Raw genomic sequence first — 7,643 nt, 5'->3', positions numbered from 1 at the left:
TAAAATCAAGCTTGAATTCTGGTTTCATCCTCAGTGTATCAATGAGTCTATCTTAATGATTTCACATTTGTACCTCAAATTCTAAACTTAGTTTTAAAACAATTAAGCTCAGTGCATTAAATAGGTATCAGTTTATAAGTATTAGCAATAATGAGGAGACTGGGATAGGAGAGGAGAGTTTAGATCACGATAAGATGTCCTGAATGCTAGTACAGTGAGCGGAATTCTACTAGGGAAAGTTATTCCACTTCAAATGGTCTTGGAGGTAGATATATACAAATTGATGCAAAGGAAAGAAAAAAAATCATATTTGAGCCCTAAACTCAATAAAGAATGCCATATTGCAAGGTTATAGATAAAACTTAAATAACTTCTAACTATCTTTAATATACACTGTATCTCAAGATTTAGCTAATTCGATGTTTTCCAGACACCAGTTTCAGCCTGTTTGCGCAACAATCACTGATTCACATAAACGGAACTTATAAAATTTGCTCCTGTGGAGTATATTTCAGAAATGTTGCAGTAGGACCTAGATAAACTCTGATTTTAAATTAGGATTAAAATTTTATATCTCCCCAGTTATTTTGATGTCTGGCTACTTTCATCAACTACAGCCCAGACCCTTAATCGCCAAGTGACTTCCTTCCTAGCCTGCTTAATCTGATCATCATAGAGGGGCTCCCACTGCCTGGAGTGCCCTGTTCTTGTTCCTGTTACACTCCTAACAGGGGCTAAGAGGTGTGTGTATTTGTGTTGGGGAGCAGGGAGTGATAGTCCATCTATCTATTGACTCCTCACAGAGAGTGACACCAATTCTGAGCAACACAATGGATTACAGTGACAAAAATAATTAAAATGCAGAGGAAATGGAAATATTATGAACCTTAGGGGTTGCAGGATAAGTAAATGATTTTTATTGGAGAGACAAACATTTTCATTTCATGAGGAAAAGACATTTTGTACTACAATAAAGAAGGGAATAGAAAGAAGAGAGAGAGAGAGAGAGAGAGAGAGAGAGAGAGAGAGAGAGATACTCATGAGTATAGCTCTTTGTAGGAGGCAATGCTCCAATAAATAAGTGGGGTATGCTTTAAGAAGAGAGATGCACTTTGCCTTCAGGCTTTTAGAGTGCTGGGAATCAACTTGCTTCAGGAAAAAGGTACCATGAAAGTCTGACCTTTGAAGATATACCTGTGAGAAACAGTGAGGTTTTTATTTAAATTCTGAATTACAAACATATTAACTGTGTATAGTTAAATAGGTTATCTAAAGTAAAATAACCAATCTACTAAGAATCAGAAAATAGAATTAAAGAATTTAAACGATCTAAATTGTCCATTAAATTGTTAATATAAATCATGGTTAATGAGATTTAAATAAATAGAAAAACTGCAGGGGAGAATACACTTCTTAATTATATAGTATAATATGTAATTTAATACTAAAATATGAAAGGCTTTGGGAAATACATAAGATTATACAGTATTAATTTACCTTCATTGTCTAAAAATCAATAATAGTTACATTGCTCATTTTCATTGTGCAAAGTTTAAAAAGAAATGGAATGATGGTGTCTAATTTTTCTGATTTCATTTTTTCCTGCTAATTGGCATTTGAGGAAACACAGTAGACTCCCTTAACGATAACAGGCAAGGAGAAGCCATTCATATTTTTGTTGACTACTTGAACTTCAGGTGGTCTTGAGAATTGTTTTTGCAAAGGAGCTTCCCAGGAATCTCAGAACTTTTGGTCTAGGTTGCTACAAAGTGCTAATCTACAGTGGGTTTTGAGCAAAGATTTGACATTCTTTTAGGCGTCTATTTCCTTAGCTGTTACAGAAGACTATTATAACCCTGCAGTGACCACATTGTCTTGGTCAGTATTTTTGCCATTGTGACCAAAAGACCTGAGAAGAACAATTTTAGAGGAGGAAATGTTTATTTTGGTCTTATGGTTTCAGAAATTTCAGTCCATAGAAGGCTAACTCCACTGCTCTGTGCCCAAGGTATGGCAGAACAACATGGAGGAAGAGTGTGGTGGAGGAAAGTGACTATCAAGAAGCAAAGAGACCCAGTAGCTTGGGAGATTGAGGCAGGAGAATTGCAAGTTCAAAGCCAGCCTCAGCAAAGTGAGGTGCTAAGCACTCAGTGAGACCCTGAGCAAAGGGCTGGGGATGTAGCTCAGTGGTCAAGTGCCTCTGTGTTCAATCCCTGGTCTTACCACCAAAAAAAAAAAAAAAAAAAGAAGCGGAGAGAAACATTTCCACTCTCCAGGGAAAAAGTATATTCTCCAAAGACACAACACCAATGACCTACCTCCTCCAGCCACAACCGACTTGCCTACAGTCACCATCCCCTTAATTCCTACCAGTGGATTAATGCACTGATTAGGTTAAGGCTTTAATAACCCAATCATTTTGCCTCTAAATTTTCTTGCATTTTCTCCCACAGAAGCTTTTGGGGAACACCTATCTAAACCATAACACACATTCACCTTAGAGTCTTAACTAAGGCCAGCATAAAACATTCACAAATCCCAAAGGTTTTCATCATTATTTTTTTTTTCAGCTAAATTATTTTGACTCAAAATTTTCTCACATATTTTGTATTTTCCCTTCTTGACTTAATGCTGTCTGCAATTCTTTATCTCAACTTCCTTCCACTTTTTCATTCTACCCAATACTTGATTTTCTATTATTTTCCTTGCTAAAATTTTAAAACCGATATTGAGCTAGCCAGAGAAAGAATTTCAGCTTAGTTCATCTTTCCCATCCTTTAATATAAACTAAATGCTACTGGCTACAAGGAAATCATACTCATTAATGCTTTTATTCCCTCAGAATGATGGGTCATTATTTTAGAATACTTAAATACTCTATAAAGTATCTACCTCCCCCCTACTTTCACCTACAAATGCAATCCATCATGCAGATCTCCTTTATAAACCCGCTCGGAACTATTCCGGCCTTCATTGTACCTCCCAAAGTATTTAGACTTCTGCTAAATACTTGGTGCATCTCATTAGAGTTTGTAATCTCAGCATTTTATGTTCTGTATATATTACATATATGACATGTATTAATAACTTTTATTAATTTATGGCATACTATTATTACCTATTTTGATGAAGCAAATATTGTCTTCTTTAATTTCCAGACACAAAAACTGAGGCTAAGTGAGTTGCCTCAAACCATAGGTTAATAAGGGAGATAGACAACGTTTGAACTCAGATGTTCTAATTCCAAGTCTTATATCCTTTCTATGATTATGACATGATGTACCATTTATTCAGCATTTTATGTTGTATTTTTTCTTTCATTTCAAAATTAAAACGTAAGCTATCTGACAGAATTTAGCATCTCTAATAATTATTCTAGAAAAAAAATAAACACTTGGCAGATTTTCCATAACTGCATGCTTATTAACTAACTGGTTAATTAGTATGAATTATCATTTCCTTTTACTTTTATTGTCTATTCTCTATTTTCTCTAATTTTCCCAGTAGAAGCTCTAACTTCTATTTTATTCTTCAGTCTCAGAAAGGGAAACTATTTACTTCCTTTCCCCAAATATAATCCCTTAAAATTTTGGCCCGTGATTCAATTATTTAGGAGCATTTCCTGGTTGTTTTGGAAAACTACTTAGGAAGATCAGACCAGTAGATGGCTCTCTAATTCCTAAATTATAAAGGAGAAGGAAGCTAATACACTTGACTTCTGGTGAACAGATTTGATTTGATTGCACCAATGACAGGAATAAACTTCATGCAGGCTTGCTGAAATGGGACACTTTCTGCTGTTTTGTCACGTAGCTTAAAACGGGAAAGTTATTCTTGACCCTCCTTGTCCTTGACGAGTTGCAGGAATTGTTGAAGAAATCAGCACCAGCAAGAAAGACAATTTGTTCAACTCCAAATAGAATACTGGCTTCATCAGTACAGAGAAACTTCTTTCCCAGGGTTGAAGTTACCAGTGGACCCAGAACCAATAGCAAAAAATAAATGCTATTCTTATCCTCAGGCAGCAGCAAGTTACCTTTTACAGTGGGACAAAGCTTATAATGCAAACATGTAGAATCTACTTAGATTTACTAAATGAAAATAGAATGTGGGAATTTTAAAAACATGACATGAAAAAAATCACATTCTGATTTACTCTTACCAGATAACAGTATGAGGTGTGTGTGTGTGTGTGTGTGTGTGTGTGTGTGTTTTGAAAAGAGAATTTTGAAAGCAAAGAAAATATTTCTAAAGTTTTGACCAAATTCTATTCTTGCATTAAATGAAAGTAAAAAGTAAACCTCATTTATCAGCACTGCATGGGTGCATTTCTACAAACATGCCTGCATGGAGTACACAGTTTTGTGCCTTAAAGACAAGTTTCCCCTTGTTCAGAAACTGTTACTGCTCTGTTACATGTTGTACATTCAACTACTCTTTTTCAGAAGCCAAGTTTTAAAATCCTCCAAATAAACCTGGCAGAAGATAAATATGTGTCCTGTCAGAACTGACTCCAGGGTTTTGAGACATGGTTCATCTCAGTATCACGTCTCATAAACAAGACAGAGAAAACCCCAGATGCTGTCTGAAGAAGAATCTGCACCTACAGGTAAAGAATTCCTGAGGATGCTTTGTAATAGGCAGTGTGGAATTTTCGCATAGCTTTGACTTTCACACTAACTTTACACTGTGCTGAGGAATTCTGAACACATATGACTTGCATAAAAGTTGCATTACACATTTTTGAGGTTTGAAGTAGTACAATCAACTGGTCATACAGATAATCACAGTGGCTAGGATTCAGTGGTGCTATATCACATAGCTCACCAACCTAATAAGGTTCAAGTATGAAGTGACTGATCACAATAAGACATCCTCAATTATTTCCATGCAATTTGAGTTTCTTGAATGTGCCAGTTCTCTCTAGGATAAAGAAATCTGACTTTAAGCTGGAGCAGAAAGAAACCAAGATATTCAGCTTCAAACTGAGTTCATGTGGCTTAGCCTTCTTGTGCTGAAATTCCAAACAAGTCCTGGCATTGACTCCTTCAACCACTGAGAAAATATGCAGGGGGATAAGCCACAGTGGGCATCAATTTGTCAAATTTGAAATCCATAAAATATGAAAATGAATAATACTTATTTCAAACAAAATATTCCATAGGAAACAGGGAATGCAAACATAATAATAGTTGTCACAAAGCCTTTAGACTTTGGAGGGAAGGGTATACCTGTTTGCATTCTTACATATCACTTCTTCCTGTTGTCATCTTGCCCAGATTCAAGTTAATGAATTGATAAGCACAGATCCTTCAGTCTTCTGAGTATTTCTATAACATGAGAGTTGATACACATTCTTTGAGTTTCCAGAATACCTGATGTTCCATGATTAAAGTCCATGTTTTTTGTCTTCTTCTTTTTCTTTTTCATATTTCAACTGCCCCATGAACTCAGAGTGGATAGGAAATACCTGAAGTGAAAAAATACAATGACTTTCCTTCTCTTTGACTCAGAGTGAAACTAAGCAGGAAGGAACAGGAGGAAGGATAGAAATGATAGCATGAGAACAAATTTTGCATTCATTCATGTTCATTTATATGCTAAGATAAATAGTACTTGTGGTTGCTTCCACCGCTGAAAGTACTGGTTTTGTAGGAGTAGGCATGCCAGGTTAAATGGCTAAATATAAAGACCAGGATAAATGGGCATAAAATAGACTACATTTTAAAAAAAGTGGTACCCAAATTGAGAGCTGAGAAGCTCCCTCAAGGCTTGGTAGGAAAGACTCTGCTGCCTTCATGCTCACTCCAAATTGTGTGATTCCCAGTCTTTACAAGGAAATGGGAGAGAGGGAAAGAGAACCTGTAGGTGTGAGAGACATTGAACTGAGGAGTGCTAGGTCTCTCTCTCTGATGCCTACCAGAGGAAGTGCCAACTACTGCCATCTCTAGTGGTTGGCACCAGACAGTGGCTAACAAATATGGAGAAGTTTTGCAAGAAGGTAAGAGTGCTCTTTTTTCTCATGAGAATAAACTTAGGTAGGAACCTTGCTCAATTTTTGTGCACTTAACTGATCTGGGGGAAAAATGTGGGAAAGATTCCTGAGGGTTCAGTGGTGAAGCAAAACATACTTCTACCTTCAGTTTGACAGAGATGGTGGAGTGTCTTCTGGTATCCAATGTGTTCCTTCCAAAAATGATTTTGCCAATATGATAGTATTAATAGGTGGGGCTATTAAGAGGTAATCAAGACAATAATGTTCAATTTGAGGGCAACCTGAGTCAGACTGGGTAATGTGGGGATACTCTGTCTCAAAATAAAATTTAATGAAAGTTCTGCAGATGTAGCTTAGTGTAGAGTTCTTGTTCAGCATATGTGTGAACCCTGGGTTCCATTCCTAGTCAAAAAAACAAAAGTCTCTACTTTATTCCTTTCCATATAAATACCTCATTTCTTTGAAAATTGTAGGTATGGTCAATATGATAGTATTCATGGGTGGTGGGGTCTTTGAGAGGTGATCAGGTCAAGAGGGTTGCCCCCTCAGTAATAAGATTAAAGTCCTTTAAAAGAAGCATCACAAACCATTAGCTAGCTTATGCCTCTGAGTTCTGCCACATGAGAACATAGCAAGAAGCCCCTCGTTTGACCAAATGGTGTCACCATGATTTTGGACTTTCCAACTTCTGGAACTATGAGGAATTAATTTTTGTTCCTTACGTATTTCCCAGCCTGAGGTGCTCCCCTACAGCAGCATGAACAGACCAAGACCCAGCCCAGCATCTGTTCCCAGGCAGCCAACTCACTTATGAGGTCAGCTACCTGGTGAGGTGAGCACATCCCTGAAAGTCTGTTTGATCACACCAAAGAGCAGGAAGAGGGACTGAGTCTAGTTAAGTGAACACTCTTTTATTTATTCATTTACTTTTGTACCTGTATTTTATTTTGTTGTTTTAATTTTTTTATTTGTTTTAATTAGTTACACATGACAGTAGAATGCATTTTTACATTTTGATAGATAGTACATGAACAGAGTGTAATTTCTCATTTTTCTGATTGTACATATTGTAGAATCACATCAGTCATGCAGTCATAAATGTAAATGAGGTAATAATGTCTGTTTTACTCTACTATCATTCCTATCCCCATATTCCTTCCCCTCCCTTCAATCCCCTCTACCTAATATAAAGTAACTCTCTTCTTCCCTATCCCCCCTGCCTTATTGTGAATTAGCATCTGCAAATCAAAGAAAACATTTGACCTTTGGTTTTTGGGTTTCACTTATTTCACTTAGCATGATATTCTCCAACTGCATCCATTTACCAGCAAAGGAACATTCTTTTAAAGAGTACTACCTAAGAACTTACTTAAAAAACACCCATGCTCAGTTCACCAAGACAATGATGGCAGTAGTCATGAGGATCCAGCTGGAGATGTGAAAAATGAACTAGACTAGGATGGAATGGTAGCCATGCAACATTAAGAAAATGATGGTATTGGCCTAAGAAATTTACAGCAATTAAACAAACAAACAAACATACCAGGAAGAGGGAGAGTCTTACAGTTTGGAGACTGGAGTTTAAGAAAAATGAAAGTGTTCCAAGCTTGTGCCCGCCATGTTCAGGGCACATAATAAACTACTATAT

This window comes from Sciurus carolinensis, chromosome 2 (genome assembly GCF_902686445.1).
Source record: "Sciurus carolinensis chromosome 2, mSciCar1.2, whole genome shotgun sequence".
NCBI classification, from domain to species: Eukaryota; Metazoa; Chordata; class Mammalia; order Rodentia; family Sciuridae; genus Sciurus; species Sciurus carolinensis.
This window is presented reverse-complemented; position numbering follows the sequence as displayed.